We start from the raw sequence: 17,365 nt of genomic DNA, 5'->3' as shown, positions 1-17,365 counted from the left end.
CAGTTGTTGTGCTTCACTTACAAATCTGGTGCCTGTAAGTCATTGGAGCAGTCAAGGGCCAAAGATTTCAGAAACTATATACAAATTATTGATTAATTCACCAGTGTTGGGACTCTGGGGTCTGTGGGGCTGAAGTCGCTATGCACTAGCCCAGGGTGTCGTAATAAGATACTGAAGCAGTTCATGTCCATACGCAACAAGATCTGGACAATATTGAGGCTTGGGCTGACAAGTAACAAGTAACAATAGCCAGGCAATGACCATCTCCAACAGGAGAGTATTCAACCATCGACCTTTGACAAGCAATGGCATTACCATCACTGAATCCCCCACGAGCAAAATCCTGGGGATTAGCATTGACCAGAAACTGAACTGAACTAGCCAGATAAATACTGTGAGTACAAGAGCAGGTTAGAGGCTGGGAATTCTGTGACAAGTAACCCGCCTCTTGTCTTCCCAGTGTGATGGAATACTCTCTATTTGCCTTGAAGAGTGCAGCTACAACACTCAAAAACACACACAAACATAGACAAGGCAGCCCACTTGATTGACTCGGCATCCACCAGCTTCAACATTCATTCCAGCCACTGATGTACAGTGACAACTCACCAAGGCTCCATCAGCCACACTTTCCAAAGCCATGACCTCTACCACCTAGAACGTCAAGGACACCTGAAGCACAGGAACAATACGCCACCATCTGCAAGGTCCCCTGCATGCCACACACCATGCTGGCAAGGAAATATATCACTGTTCCTTCACAGTCACTGGGTCAAAACATGGAACTCCCTCTCTATACGCACTGTGGATGTACCTACACCTCAGAGGCTGCAGCAGTTCACCACCACCTTCTCAAGAGAAATTAGGGATGGGCAATAAATGCTGACCAGGCCAACGACATCCACACCACATAAATTAATAAATTAAAAAACACAAAATCACATCACTGCAGTACTGAAGGAACACTGAACTGTTGGAGGTGCACTCTTTGTTCTATTCCAGATAGCCAGACGGTGAAAGAACAACTGAAGCTTAATCCTTATAATAATAATAATCTTTATTGGGGCTGTTTAGCACAGGGCTAAATCGCTGGCTTTGAAAGCAGACCAAGGCAGGCCAGCAGCACGGTTCAATTCCCGTAACAGCCTCCCCGAACAGGCGCCGGAATGTGGCGACTAGGGGCTTTTCACAGTAACTTCATTTGAAGCCTACTTGTGACAATAAGCGACTTTCATTTCATTGTCAAATAGGCTTACATTAACACGGCAATGAAGTTACTGTGAAAAGCCCATAGTCGCCACATTCTGGCGCCTGTTGGGGTACACAGAGGGAGAATTTAGAATGTTCAAATTAACTAACAGCACGTGTTTCGGGATTTGTGGGAGGAAACCGGAGCACCCGGAGGAAACCCACGCACACACGGGGAGAACGTGCAGACTCCGCACAGACAGTGACCCAAGCCGGGAATCGAACCTGGGAAACTGGAGCTGTGAAGCAACAGTGCTAACCACCATGCTACCGTGCCGCCCACTACATACTTATCGGGCGGGATTCTCTGTTCCGCCTCACCCACTTTCCGGTGCAGTGCCCCCCCCCCCCGCCGGCAGCGGGATTCTCCGGTCCGGCATTCGGCCAATGGGGTTGCCGTCGGGAAATCCGCGGGCGTGAGTGCGCTGCTGGCAAAACGGAGGAGCCCGCCGATGGAGAATTCAGCTGACAATCTTTTATTCACAGAGACACACATGATAAACATGCACCTACAAACCCAACAGGCAAACTTCCAGTCAGTTCTTACTGACAAGTGAATCCCCACCCCCCTGAATACAAGTAAACACTCATTTAATATAAAATGGACCCTCTTTTTGAGGATACGTTGAACTGACACCGTCTGTCTTTCCTGCGGATGTAAAAGAGTGCACTTCACAGTTCAGAGAAAAACAGGGCAGTCCTCCATTGTCTTGGGTCAGTCGTTATCCCTCAATCATTGTCATTAAAACAGCCATTAGCACAATGCTGTTATGGGATCTTGCTATGCTTAAATCGGTAACCACGTTTCCCTCCAACTTTAAATTACAATTCACTTGTGGTGTTACCAGCCCTGTACATTTCACATACTGCAGAGCTAACACTTCTACAGCCCAAATTGTCTGACTGAATCTCAGGCACATGGGTCGACCGAATATTTTGAACAAAAATACCTTGAAGTAAATATGGACGGAGCGTGGGAGTTGAAGAATTGAATCCACCCACGCAACACTAATCTGGGCCACACTGGAACACAAATCTCTACCTCACACCATAACACCTTGTCAACAAGATGGTTTATCACTGTTCACCACCAAAGCAGCAGCCAAATGCAGTCTGGGACTGGACGAGAGAATTTCACAGGAAAACCTTTCATGATCTTCCTGCACAGATCCTGCCTAATTCTATCAAATCTTGTCGTCGTATATATTTACCCTAATACTCTGCTGCCTCTATCTGACCTTGGATAAAGCCCGTTCATCCAGCAGCCTCATGCTCTCTGACCCGCTGGTCCAGCATCGCCTCGATTTTAAAATTCTCATCCCTGTCTTCAAATCCCTCCATGGCCTCATCCCTCCCTATCTCTGTAGCCTCCTCCAGCCCTACAAGTCTCCAAGATCTCTGAGCTCCTCCAATTCTGGTTTCTTGTGCAAACCCATTCCTTAAAAGTTATTGGTGTCCACGCCTTCAACGAGCAAGGTCCTGAGGTCTGGAATTCCCACTCGAAACAAGTCCGCTCCTCTAGTTCTCTCTCTTCCTTGAAAATTGTCTATTTGCCCACCTTTACTAGTAGCTCCTTATGTGACTGTGTGCCAAATGTTGTTAGTTAACTCTTATCAAGCATCTTGGGATGCTCTACTACATTGAAGCTGCTATATTAATGCAAATTGTTGTCTTTTTGTCATTAGCAATGTACTTGTGGAAGCCAATGATATGCATCGTAGAATGGGAGCAACTGGGATGTCCTTCCTGTCTCCATTGCTGCAAAATGTATCTGAGGATATGGAAGGAGGGAGAATAAATGTATCTTTTGGAAAATTGCATATTTTTACCTGATATATGGATTCGAGATTGAAGAGGAAATCTTAAAGGTGAAGAAATGTCAGACATACAAAGTGAGTTTTCAAATAGAATGCTGGTGGAAATGAGAGCTCAAGGGGAAGAGAAGTTAACGTAGCTAAATGAGAAAGACGTACTGATAAAGTTCCAATTCAAACTTCCACTGTCTCTCGCTCCCTCTCTCACTTTTTTTCTTGGCTATTAAGATCGTGGGTTCAAGACTCAGCACAGAGTTAGTTGCTGCACTGTCGGGGTTGCCGTTGAACCCAAGCCCCATTTTCCCTCCCGGCTGAAGTAAAAGATAACATGACTCTATTTGAAGAAGAGCAAGGGAGTTCTCCCATTGTCCTGGCCAACATTGATCCCTCCAGCTAACACCACTGAAAAATAATTTGATTGATCGTTTAACTGCTTATCAACATTAATGTGCACTGATTGGCCCACAGTGCACTATAACAACTGCTTTACTGAGAAAAAAAGTAATTGATTAGATGTGAAGTCTATTGTGACAACCTGACATCATGAAAGATGCTATATAAGGGGCTGGTTTAGCGCAGGGCTGAAGAGCTGGCTTTTAAAGCAGACCAAGGCAGGCCAGCAGCACAGTTCAATTCCCGTACCAGCCTTCCCGAACAGGCGCCGGAATGTGGCGATGAGGAGCTTTTCACAGTAACTTCATTTGAAGCCTACTTGTGACAATAAGCGATTTTCATTTCATAAATGTAGAATTTTTTCGTTCCAAACGATATAGGAGCAGAATTAGGCCATTAAAAAAATTTTTTCTTTTACAAATTTAGAGTATCCAATTCTTCTTTTTCCAATTAAGGGGCAATTTAGCGTGGCCAATCCACCTAGCCTGCACATCTTTGGGTCGTGGGGGCGAAACCCACGCAAACACGGGGAGAATGTGCAAACTCCACACGGACAGTGACCCAGAGCCGGGATCGAACCTGGGACCTCGGCGCCGTGAGGCAGCAATGCTAACCACTGCGCCACCGTACTGCCCTAGAATTAGGCCATTTGGCCCATCAAGTCTGCTCCACCATTCGATCATGGCTGATGCGTTTCTCATCACCATTCTCCTGCCTTCTCCCCATAATCCCTGATCTCCATATTAATCAAGAACAGCAGATTTATGCTTGAGGTGCTGTTACCTACAGGGTTACAGGCCAAGTGGTGGATGGTGAAATCAGACAGAATAGTTCTTTCTCAGAACATCAGAACTAGAGCAGGAACAGGCTATCCTGAGATTAATAGCTTTAACCTCTACACATTTATCTCAGAATGTGGTGGGAAGGAGACAGGAGAATGTAGCATTCGATCTGTACCATCTTCTAGTCACTCCAAGCAATTGTCTGTTAGTCCAGAACAATATTATAGTTCCTACAATGAGCAGAATAGTACAAATTGTAGGTATATGGTTGAGAATTTAATGAACAACATATAAATTATGGACAAAATACAGGATACACAAGACCTTTTATTTTTTTAATTTAATTTAATTTTTCTAATTTAGAGTGCCCAATTCATTTTTTTCCATCTAATGGGCAACTTAGTGTGGCCAATCCACCTACCCTGCACATCTTTGGGTTGTGGGAGCAAAACCCACGCAAACACGGGGAGAATGTGCAAACTCCACACGGACAGTGACCCAAAACCTTATATTTTGTAAATTAAGGACATCCGCATTTTGCAACGTATTGTTATTATTTGTATCCAGCAATGTTCATTAATCAGTCCATTGATTATTCTATACCTGACTATTGTCTCACAGTGAATATATTTACACGTGTCCATGTGGAAACAGGTATTGAGGAAAGAGCAATCTCCCAGCGTCTTGTCTGTGGGTTTATAGATAATTCGCCTGAGATGCAGCTTCTTGCAGAGCCAGTCCAGGCCATGGGCAATCTATAACTCTGTTACGAAGGATAATTACTTACTTTATTTGTTTTGTCATCTGCCACAGTGATTTTTCATTAAACTAATTACCTGTCAAATCCGGGGGCAATTGTTAATCCTGTGCCCTGTTATCCCACTCACAGCACATTCAGTTTATGGGAGACTTGGCTGCTTTTCAAAATTCCCTTTCTGACGTGAACACGGTGACCAAAAGTCTAAATAGTAACAGGAAGTGTTGAAGCTTTATTTTTTATTTTTGGGGGATGTGGGCGTCTCTGGCTGCACGTCTTTGGACTGTGGGAGGAAACGGGAGCACCCGGAGGAAACCCACGCAGACATGGGGAGAACATGCAGACTCCGCACAGGCAGTGACCCAACGGGGAACTGAACCTGGGACCCTGGCACTGTGAAGCCACAGTGCTTAGTGTTCAGATAGCTGATCTAGGCAGAGGACAAGGTGATGAGGAGACTGCAGTTGGTCTGGGTGTGAAAGGACAAAGAGAATGAGTCAGAATTCCCATTCCCAGTCACTCTGCAGTGACTGCCACTGTGTGGAACTTGCCTGGGCACAGGTTGTGATGCCCCCGTAATGCAAGGACCATCAGTGCAGCATTGTGGGTAGCGTCCCTGCCTCTGAGCCCGAAGCTCCGGTTTCGAGTCCCACCCCAGAACTTGATGGCCGAGAAAAGTGCTTTTGTAACCTGGCCGAACAGGTGAAGTGTCAACCTGCAAAATCCTTCCAGCAGGCGGTGAGCGAGAGAAGCTGGTCAGTTGTGCTTGATGTGGAGTGACGCCCCTCAAGCTATAAGCCTCTGGTGGCAGACTAGTGACATGTTCCAGGAATAACCTCGGGAACAGTCTGCCTTTAGGTGCAGGAGGAGAAACAATAACTGCATTAGTGCTCACCTGTCGAAGCTCAGAACACAAAGAAGAATCACCAGAGTGTGATACTGCAGCACTGCCATTGCACAAAGGGACTGTTCTGTCGCACAAATCAGGAGAAACAAGGTGAGGAATGTCAATCAGAATCCAAAAAATCAACTTGCATTTGTGGAAGAACAAAAAAATATTCCTGAGTTAGGGGCAGCACGGTGGCACAGTGGGTTAGCCCTGCTGCCTCACGGCGCCGAGGTCCCAGATTCGATCCTGGCCCTGGGTTACTGTCCTTGTGGAGTTTGTACATTCTTCCTGTGTTTGCGTAGGTTTCGCCCCACAATCCAAAGATATGCAGGGTAGGTGGATTGGTCACGCTAAATTGCCCCTTCATTGGAAAGAAAATAATTGGATGCTCTAAATTTATTTCAAAAAATACTCCCGAGTTAGCATTTTGGTTGGATGGCATTTCATCAGAAGCGAATGAAACACAATGACCTGAAACGTTCCCTCTTGGTCCTCTCCACAGATGCTGCCTGACCTGCTGAGTTTTTCACAAACCTCTACAGATGTGCCATAGACAGCATTCTATCCGGCTGCATCACAGCCTGGTATGGCAACTGCTCGGCCCAAGATCGCAAGAAACTGCAGAGTGTGGTGAACTCAGCCCAACGCATCACACAAGCTTGCCACCCCCACATTGATTCTGTCTACACCTCCCGCTGCCTCAGGAAGGCAGACAGCATTATCAGAGACCCCTCCCACCCAGGCATTGCCTTTTTTCGGACCCTTCCACAGGCATAGCAGTCTGAAGACCCGCATATCCAGATATAGGAACAGCTTCTTCCCCACAGCTACTAGACTCCTCAATGACTCCCCCACGGTCTGATCTGTTCCCTGTAAGAACACTATTCACGACGCCCTATGCTGCTCTTGCTCATGTATTTGCTTTGTTTGGCCCCTTGTCCCGCACTGTAACCAATCACTGTTTGTCGATGTACCATTTGTCAATGTACTCTGTCGATTATTCTTTTTTTGTCTACTATGTACCTACTGTGTACGTTCCCTCGGCTGCAGAAAAATACTTTTGACAATGTGACAATAAATCAAATCAAGTTTTTGCTTCTTTTTTCAGATTTCCAGCATCTGCAGAAATTTTGTACATCCCAAGGTGCGAGCTTCACAGGAGAGTAAATAGACAAAAGGTCTTGACACAGGGCCAAAATAAGGGAGACATGAGGCCAAGTAACCAAAGGCTTGGTCGAAAAGGAATGTTCTAACTGTGTCTCTTAAAGGAAGATCCCTTTCATAGATCAGAAAGGTCGCATTTCATTCACAACATTCGATGCTACGGCGTAGCTCGATGAACAATTGTGTGGTCCTCTCTACAGACAGCATCAGGTGAACCCCATATCCAGTGGAATATTTCACCTCAGACTAAAACTATTCCCAGAACCACGTAACGCTCAAGCGCCCATTTACTGAGTTGTCTGACAAAACAGCGACTTGTTTTTACTTGGTGTCCACTCTTAAGTATGAAGAGAAAATAATACTTTTAAATCACTACTCTTCAGGGTTGTCAATGTTGAATTTCTGTCCTCTAATTTGGTCCTGGCAGTGTAGGTAATATCTTATTTCTATTGATATTATTTATGCCTAGGAGCATTTTAAAGACCTCAATCATCTCCACTATCTCTTGTGTTTGCTTTTTTCTTTCATGGGATGTAGGTTTCCCTGACGAGGCCAATGTTTGTTGCCCAACCCTAATTGCCCTTGAACTGATTGGCTTCTGATTGGATCATTTCGGAGGATAGTTAAGAGTTAACCATGTAGCTGTGGGTCTGGAGGCACATGTAGGCCAGACCAGGTAAGGACGGCAGATTTCCTTCCCTGAAGGGCATTAGTGAACCAGATGGGTTTTTGCAACAACGGATGATGGTTGTCAGGGTTATGACTGTGTGTTACCAGTAGGAAGTCTACAGGGACCACAAAAAGGTCACCATTGCTGAGACTCACACACAATTCCAGATTTATTAATTGAATTTAAATTCCACCAAATGCCATGGTGGGATTTGAACCCTTGTCCCCAGATCATATGCCTGGGCCTCTGCATTACTAGTCCAGTGATATTACCACTATCCCATCAAGAATACATTTACTCCGCTACAATTTAAGAGATTTAAGTTTGGAATCATCTTTGTTGCCCTCTCTTAACACATCAATGTAGTCAGAGAAAACTGAATACAATGGGTTAGACTGTACCAACTTTGCGACCAGCAGAGTGTCTCATTGAGCAGCAACTTGAATCAGGAATGGGCCCGCAATCTCCCATTCATCCATTTTAACAGATGGAAATTCATGGAGATCACGCCCACGATTTTCCTTTTTGTGGTCCCGGCAGACTTCCTACTGGTAACATACACTCATAAAAATTGGCAACACACCGTAATGTTGGGGGATAATATCCACTTGATTTTAAGGGCGCAATTTAACAGGAAAAACAGAGTCCCCTTTTGGGCCTGTTGAGCGGGGTGTTTCTCGGGCCTGCAACACCGAGAACGACCCCGCTATCAAACGGAACCCAGTTTCCTTTAGGCTCGGTGAGGAACGCTCGACCGAGGCTGCACTTACCTTCAGCTCATTAGTGCAGGAAATGATCCCGGCGCCATTTTTAATCTCCCCGATCTTTGGACCCCCCACCCCCCCGCAGCCTCTGGCCCCACCCCCCCAATGCTCCAACCTACCTGTTAGGGGGTCCTCATGCACCCCCCCCCCATCACCCCACTTCGTAAGGGCCCGATCCCAGCAGTGCCAACCTGGCACCCGAGTACCTTGGTACTGCGAACATGGCATCCTGGCAGTGCCCCATCCAGCCTGGCAGTGCCACCCAGGCATCCTGTCAATGCCACGCTGGCAGTTCCAAGCTGCCCAGGGGTGAGAGGAAGTGCCAGAGTACCGCCACATCCAGAGCCCAAGCACCCACAGACCTAAGATGGCCTGGGGTGGCCTGGGAGACCCCGGCCTGGGATGGCCTGGAAGACCCCGGCCCAATGGCCGGGGAGAGACTCCCACCCACCCCCGGACATCCCTCCCCAGGTGCTGTTACGTCTGGTCCACGTTTGAGTGGACCATGCTAAACAGCACGGTAGCGTAGTCTCCCAGGTGCAGGTTTTCAATCCCGGGCCTTGGGAGAATCCGACACAGACATATTTAAGTGAGGCTCCCTGCTTACTTAAACATTCAAATCTGGATTCCGATCGGTGAGGGAGAGATCCAGATCACGATGTCTCGCGACAAACGTCCCGAGCAAAAAGCCTCCCGCGAGATTTAACGGCCTCATTGTGTCCCGAGTCAGGCTCGAAGAGGCCGTTCGATCAGGCCCCACATTTCCATACACCCAGCAATAGTACAAAGCCGAGGAATAAACTATTATCCATTTTCAATCAGTAGATTACTAGGTCCATCCTGAAACTAGAGGCATCACTGAATCTTCACTTTTTTTTATTATTGCATTATTACTGTCTGTCAGCACTTAGACTGCCAATTCTGGTGAACACAGGAGCCCCTGTCTCCCCAGCCACCCCAACCAAACTAAAACTACGTTTCCCATCTCCAATTTTTAAAAATGCCTAATTAACAAATAAAAACGTTCAAAGGAAATGAAAGTAAGTTAACGCACCCGATGTTTTTGCTCCTGTTGCAGCCCCCTTAAAGGACTGGCCACATGCTCTCATATCGTTGCCTATCCGCCTCTAACTTTTTCTTTCTATTAACAGCCTAGTGCTGTATTATGTGTCTGCCTGCAACAACAATGTGTATTTAAATTGCACCTTTAACACAGTAAAATGCATGAGGCATCTCTCAGGACCATTAATGAGAGGCATAAGACATAGCAAGTCTGCCAAGGCCCTCAGGGGATGGAGAATGAGTGGTTAGCATCAGGTCATTAATGTACATATATACCAATGATCTGGACACACTTTTGAAAACCATGAGCCACTTTGTATGACAGATTCTGCAGCTCTCTTAATAAGGGATCGCAGTATAAATATTACACACCTCTTTCCCTATTTAAGTTTCCAGCTCTGCTTATACATCTTCCTGGAGATTTCATTACCTGGCCTCCAACCTCCAACAGTCCCCCCAAAACACTCATGTTTGTCCACATGCAACACCAATCAGAAAACAACAAAATTCAATACCTATCTGGATAATTCTTCACTGTCAATCAGCAACCTTTATTCCCAAGTACACCATTATTTAAGTATTCAAAGAAAACATTTTAAGAAACATTTTATTTTATTGCCTCTATAATTGTTTCTTGTGAGTGCTGTTTTCAACAGCCTCCTGGCGATTAAGTTTTCATTCCTCAAGATTCCAGGCCAATCCTGGAGAGTTGCCAACCACCATCCACCATTCAATCCATAAGACAAACCAGCTCCATTTGATTGGCACCCATCCACCACCTCCAACATTCACTCCCTCCACCACTGATGCACAGCGGCAGCCGTATGTGCCATCTGCAAGGTGCACTGCAGCAACTCACCAAGGCTCCTCCGGCATCAGCTTCGAGGCCTGTCACCTCTAGTACCTAGAAGGGCAAAGAGAGCAGACACATGGGTAACAGCAGATTCCCCTCCTAGTCTCTCACCATCCTGACTTGGAAATATATTGTCGTTCCTTCACTGTCGCTGGGTCAAAATTCTGTAACTCCCTCCCCTAACAGAATCTCCTGGCAGGAAAGCGTGCTGAAAATAGACGTACAAAATAATAATAATAACTTTTTATTGTCACAAGTATGAAGTTACTGTGAAAAGCCCCTAATCGCCACATTTCGATCCTGTTGGGTAAGCCGGTACGGGAATTGAACCCACGCTGCTGGCCTTGTTCTGCAACACAAACCAGGTGTCTAGCCCACTGAGCTAGACCAGTCCTCAATTTGCAGAGACAGATACATACAAACAGGGCGATCGAACTCTCACACAATTAAGATGTATGAATCACTAAACACAGACCATTCCTATACAACGTGCTTCTTGGTACCAAATATATCTATGGTATCTGCCCCTGTTCCCCAAGCAATATCAAAATTGAATAACCCGCTGTAGTTACCACACAATACGGGATGATACTCAAATCTGGGAACAGTCTTTTTCCTGATCCAGCAAAGATATTTTAAAATTACTGTTACGAAGGTTTTCTGCACTGTCTCGGCTCTAAGAAGCTTGTTTGCAGTAAACTTGGCATTCAGGATTGATGGCTGGAAACTGGCCTGTCCACTTTCTGAGACTGCTGGATGATAACTGCTTCGCCTGGCTTTCCATAGTCTGGGTAATTATACCTTTGTTGTTCTTCAATTATGCCCTCTATGTATTCGGCTGTTTTTCCCTATCAACCTCCTTGACTATATATATATATATTTTTTAATTTAGAGTGCCCAATTAATTTTTATCAATTAAGGGACAATTTAGCGTGGCCAATCCACCTACCCTGCACATCTTTTGGGTTGTGGGGGCGAAACCCATGCAAACACGGGGAGAATGTGCAAACTCCACACGGACAGTGACCCAGAGCTGGGATCGAACCTGGGACCTCGGCGCCGTGAGACAGCAGTGCTAACCACTGTGCTACCGTGCTGCCCCTTCCTTGACTATACATTAACATCTGTATATCTCAGGGAATTCCCAGTCGTAGATAATTTGTTTCTCCTCCATAAGCTATTTGCACTTGATTATTATCTAAACTGCCATTCTAAACTGGTTACCGGGAGAGACGCAGGCCAATTGAGGCCCCTTTGAAGCCCGTCTCCAGGCAGGTTCATGTCAGTTGATAAAAAGGAAAGCTGTAAGGGGATATTCAGATCTCAAATGATTGAGTACATAGATCAGAGGTAAGACGTTAATGACAGTGCACTGAACTTACGGCTATTGTTATTCAATCTGCTCTAAAACCAACAAACCCTTACGACGTCCTTACTCTGAATGAAGTGGAAACAATTCAGCATTGCAACTGAATCCATTCAAATAGCTTGCCTACCTCAACGCAGATATCTGAAGCTTCCCACCGAATATTAAAATGAGAGAATTTTTGTTTCCACGTTCAAACAGCTTGCACTGTGCACCAGTAAGCAGCAAGCATAGATCATCACCTCAACCAGAGTATGCAGGGGCAAGGGAAGAAGATACCTAGAGATGGGACCACAACTTCAGTCTTGACAATTACTTTGCTGACAAGGAATCGTTGAAAATCTTAATAATCGGCCAGATCAGGAGACGTGGAAATAAACAGGAGAAATGTACTTTTACTTGAAAACTAAATGATGCCGGATTTACATTTTGGAATTAGCCGAACGGCTAGCTCATTAACATTCAGGCTGTCCATTCTAAAACTGGATTGGACGCAGCTAAATGCAGAAGCTGAGGTTGCCTTCCTTCGAGCAGAGAAGGTCAAGAGGGGGTTTGATAGAGGCAGCCAAAATCATGAATGGTTTTGAGAAGGGGAATAAGGAGAATCTGTATTCTTTGGCAGAAGGATCAGTAACCAGAGGGTACAGAATTACAGCATTCAGAAAGAGAACCAGGTTTTCTTTTTAAACAAAAGGTAAGATGTGATTTGCCATGTGCCATTGGTGGAAGCAGATTCAACAGTAACTTTCAAAAGAGACTCGAAGGGAAAATTGTGCAAGTGCAGGGAAGAGAATGAGAGTGGGATTAATTTGATAGTTCGACCAAAAAGCTGGCACAAGCATGGTGGACTAACTCATTCAGTGCTGTATCATTGTAGGAAAGGTGTAAAATCCTAGACTTCTAACCAGGGAAATAGGCCCCACTCCCAAGGGGGACTGGTGATACAAAGTACAGATGTAATCCTTTACACAAATACATTCAGGTCTAACTAAACAAAATTCAGGTCTTTTGGAATGAGGCAACCCACGCATCACAAATACGTCGCACATTACACATTGAGTCTTCCTGAGCCAGGAAGTACGCAATCACTGGGCTTAGTCAGAGAGCTTTAGGAATTTGTTCATCTCTGGAGATGATGGACTGTGTCTGGGGTGTCTCAGCATCATCCGTTGTGGCTGTAGAGGCCAACTCGTGAGTGTCAATGGCTTCTGCAGCTGGGACAGATGAATCGAGTTCAGCTGAGGCTGACTGATGCTTTTTCCTTCCTGTGGGATCTCTTTCCCTCCATCTGCTCATCTCTTTTGCCCTTTGATTCTTTTTCCAAGCTGTCCCTCATTGCGTACCTCCTGGCATTCCGGTCAGCAGCAAGGGCTTCCTGTGCATCGACTCCATTCCCGATCAACTTGAGGTCTTGCTTGCAAACATCCTTGTATCGGACATGGGTGACCTGTTGGTCTCGTGCTGATAGCAAACTCACCATAGAGCTTGGGAAGCGGCCATTATCCATTCAGCTCAGATCATCCAGCCAACAGAGTCACCAATGACTCAAGAGAGTAAACATGCCGGGGGTCTCTGCACAGTGATGTACTTCTACATCTAGCGTGCTTTCCTGCCAGGAGATTCTGACCATTCCTCTTGAGGCAGTGGATGTGGATACTGTTCAATTGCTTTTCTTGGTTCAAATAAGTTGTCCATGCTTTAGGGCAATGTGAATAAGCAATACACAATGTCAACTGACACTCGTGGCTACTCAGGTAGCTTTAGGCTGTGTTTCTCCTGCCCAGACTGGCGCGAATGGCTCACTATGCCATTTTCATATGCGAGTTGGGGCAGAGTGGGTGGTGCCCCTACATCCTGACTAGAAACTCTGGGTTCAGGACCTGTAGTCCAAGGGTGTTCAATACATGGTCAAACAGGTTGACCATCAGCAGGTGAATCTTTCTAGTACACCTGACAGCAGTGGGTAAAGAGTGGGAGAGATTCCTGGTCAGCCATGCTGCAGGAGGCAGCGGCAAACCACTACAATGCCTTGCCAAACAAAATCATAGCGAAATCCATGTTAAACTGGGTCTCCTCCCCCCATGTTAAAGTGAGTCTCTCCCATGTTAAAGTGGGTCGCCTCCTCCCCCCCCCATGTTAAAGTGGGTCGCCTCCTCCCCCCCTCATGTTAAAGTGGGTTGCCACCCCCCCCCATGTTAAAGTGGGTCGCCTCCCCCCCATGTTAAAGTGGGTCGCCTCCCCCCCATGTTAAAGTGGGTCGCCTCCTCCCCCCCATGTTAAAGGGGGTCACCTCCTCCCCCATGTTAAAGTGGGTCTCCTCCCCCCATGTTAAAGTGAGTCTCTCCCATGTTAAAGTGTGTCGCCTCCTCCCCCCCATGTTAAAGTGGGTCGCATCTTCCCCCCCATGTTAAAGTGGGCCGCCTCCTCCCCCTCCCCCATGTTAAAGTGGGTCTCCCCCTCCCCCCATGTGAAAGTGGGCCTCCTCTTCCCCCTCCCCCCATGTTAAAGTGGGTCTCCCCCTCCCCCCATGTTAAACTGGGTCTCCCCCTCCTCCCCCCCATGTTAATGTGGGTCTCCCCCTCGCCCCCCCATGTTAATGTGGGTCTCCTCCTCCCCTTCCCCCCCATGTTAAAGTGGGTCTCCCCCTTCCCCCCCCATATTAAAGTGGGTCACCCCCTCACCCCCATGTTAAAGTGGGTCTCCCCCTCACCCCCATGTTAAAGTGTGTCGCCATGTTAAAGTGGGTGTCCTCCCAACATCCTTTAAGGACCATGGTACTCGATAGAGGAGGAGGCGGAGGACGGTTCAAGACCCGAATACGACCATTCAAACCCTCGCGTCCAGCAGTGGGATAAAATAATAAATGTATCTGACCTCAGGACCTCTCTCTTATTCTGAAGCATGAAATTAATTTGTTCACGTGTGTGAACATGATACGGATGAACATAGAGACACTGACTGGTTACCAATAAAACAGATACTTTCAGTATGTGGTTAATATTCATTGCGCCTATTTTTCAACCACTTTGCACATCTTTCAATCAGACCCTGTAATTGTCAGTTCTGGCTGGGAGCTGCAGGGTGCAAACCCATTGGGCCCAGTTTCAAACAGGTTTATGAATAAACACCCTGCCCCTCTCGGTGTAACGGAGCACCCGCCTCTCAAAGCAAAAAAACAAAAATAGCCACGGCAGGAGCCAGCCCATTCTCAGCTGCAGACCATCCAGCCAGGTCCCTGAACTTGGAGCTGAGACCACCACCCCCAGTATGAATGCAGTTTGCAACTCCGGCCGCAGTTAGCACACACTGACCCTGATTTCTCGCGTTGCTGACTGAATATTGCTGACTTGCTTTGATTTCATTCGTTAGGGTTCCGGCAGATGTCCTATGGACGGAGGGAGGCCACAACTAAAAATCCCACACATAAAGGTCACCCCCCTGCCCCCAGATTCCAATGGGTGGGGGGTTATACCCTTACACACCAAGTGAGGCCTCCGACCCTCAATGAAGGGTAATTGGGGGAATCTGTAACCCACTGCGAAGCTGTGGCTACAGTTGGTACAAACGCACTGACAGAATGCCCCACTCCCTGCGTACCAGCTCCTGTAAGGTGTGTGGGGCCTTGCCCCTCGGTAAGAGATCCCACTTGTCTTGTAAAATACAAGACAAGTAAAATACTTGTGTAAAATACATTTACACTTGTAAATATCCAACCCCATATTTGGATCCCCGGTAACAGCCCTATGTCAGGGGTCATCTAGCCACGGGTGGGGGCCTTTCGTAACCATCCTCCATGTTGAAGTGGTCTCCCTTCCCTTAAGTTAAAGTGAGTTTCTCCCCCCCCCCCCCGTTAAGTAAGAATGGATCTCTCTCTCCACCCCCATGTTCAAGTGGGTCTCTCCACCCCCATGTTAAAGTGGGTCTCCCCCAATGCCAAAGTGGGTATCTCCCCCCCCCCCCCATGTCAAAGTGGGTCTCCCCCCCATGTCAAAGTGGGTCTCCCCCCCATGTTAAAGTGCACCCCCCATGTCAAAACGGGTCTCCCCCAATGTCAAAGTGGGTCTCCCCCCCGTGTCAAAGTGGGTCTCCCCCCATGTCAAAGTGGGTCTCCCCCCCCATGTCAAAGTGGGTATCTCCCCCCCCCCCATGTTAAAGTGGATCTCCCCCCCATGTCAAAGTGGGTCTCCCCCCATGTCAAAGTGGGTCTTCCCCCCATGTCAGAGTGGGTCACCCCCCCATGTCAAAGTGGGTCTCCCCCCCATGTCAAAGTGGGTCTCCCCCCAAGTCAAAGTGGGTCCCCCCCCCCCATGTTAAAGTGGATATCTCCCCCCAATGTTAAAGTGGGTCTCCCCCCATGTGAAAGTGGGTCTCCCCCCACCCCCCCCCATGTCAAAGTGGGTCTGGGACCCCACATGAGGGCTGCCCCATGCTGCCCCTGAAGTCCAGTTCCATTCCTCCCCCCCCCCGCCCCCTCAATCTCCCCAATGCAATCCGGGCCTCTGCTCCTCCAATGCCCCATCCTCAGGGGGTCGGGACCCCCCCTCTCCTCCTGCCCATTAGAGGATGGGTGCCCATCCTCTGGGTCCCCCACCCCCAGGTGCTGAGGGTGCCTCCTCCCCAGTGCGCAGCGTCTGCCCTGCAGTGAGTGTGTGTGAGTCCCGGACTCGCCAGCTCCCAGCCCTGACTCCGCTCGGCTCCTTACCTGGATCTGTGAGCTGTGCCTTCCCTCCTCCTGCAGCAATCCCTCTCTCCCTCCTCCTGCAGCGATCCCTCTCTCCCTCCTCCTGCAGCGATCCCTCTCTCCCTCCTCCTGCAGCAATCCCTCTCTCCCTCCTCCTCCTGTTTAATATTTTACCCCCTCTTCTATTTCAGGTGAATTTTACCCGCACGCCGCATTACAGCAAAAAAAGAACCCCCCACACAGACAGACTCACATCAGCGTGCGCGCTCCCGAGGCCATGCGCGCCCCTGGTGTTCCATGCGCGCCCCCGGTTCCCAGCCAGCGCAGAATGTGAGGAGGGAAAGGCATTGTGCGCGCCCCCGACAGCAGCATTGCACATCAGGAGCCAGTGTGTGGACAGACTGTGCCCAGCCCATTGACCCTGGGCTAAACCCAGGAAGATGCCCAGGTTAAAGGCACCACGCAAACGCCCAACAGCATCGAAGGCTGCTGCTCCTCAAAGTCCATTGGCCTGGGCACTCGTGCCAAGGTCAAACCTGCCCTTGAGGACACGTTGGTTACATGATTCTTTACAGCACCTTCCGCCACCTTAGCAAGTTTCAAAATGATTTACAGCCAATGAAATACTTTTGCTAGCACTGTGGCTTCACAGCGCCTGGGTCCCAGGTTCGATTCCCTGCTGGGTCACTGTCTGTGCGGAGTCTACACGTTCTCCCCGTGTCTGCGTGGGTTTCCTCCGGGTGCTCCGGTTTCCTCCCACAGTCCAAAGACGTGCGGGTTAGGTGGATTGGCCATGATAAATTGCCCTTAGTGACTAAACAAAAAGGTTAGGAGGGGTTATTGGGTTACGGGGATCGGGTGGAAGTGAGGTGCAGACTCGATGGGCAAAAATGGCATCCATCTGCACTGTATGTTCTATGTT

The 17,365-nt window shown here is 47.8% G+C and overlaps 1 protein-coding gene across 13 annotated transcripts in view; it reads right to left on the bottom strand.

Moving 5' to 3' along the window:
• The window catches only part of nfasca (neurofascin homolog (chicken) a), a 338,294-nt gene extending 321,583 nt beyond the window's left edge, over positions 1-16,711 (bottom strand). For 3 of the 13 annotated variants that reach the window (XM_072480091.1, XM_072480095.1, XM_072480096.1), the window contains exons 1-2: positions 16,465-16,657; positions 10,403-10,447 (exon numbers count right to left, since the gene is read on the bottom strand). The gene's annotated coding sequence lies outside the window, so the exon portion shown is untranslated. Of the gene's footprint in view, positions 1-10,402; positions 10,448-16,464; positions 16,658-16,696 lie in introns of those variants that run through there. The other 10 variants (XM_072480097.1, XM_072480094.1, XM_072480102.1 and 7 more) reach the window with 5 other exon arrangements.
• Positions 16,712-17,365: the final 654 nt, after the last annotated feature.

This window comes from Scyliorhinus torazame, chromosome 17 (genome assembly GCF_047496885.1).
Source record: "Scyliorhinus torazame isolate Kashiwa2021f chromosome 17, sScyTor2.1, whole genome shotgun sequence".
Lineage (NCBI taxonomy): Eukaryota > Metazoa > Chordata > Chondrichthyes > Carcharhiniformes > Scyliorhinidae > Scyliorhinus > Scyliorhinus torazame.
This window is presented reverse-complemented; position numbering and strand designations above follow the sequence as displayed.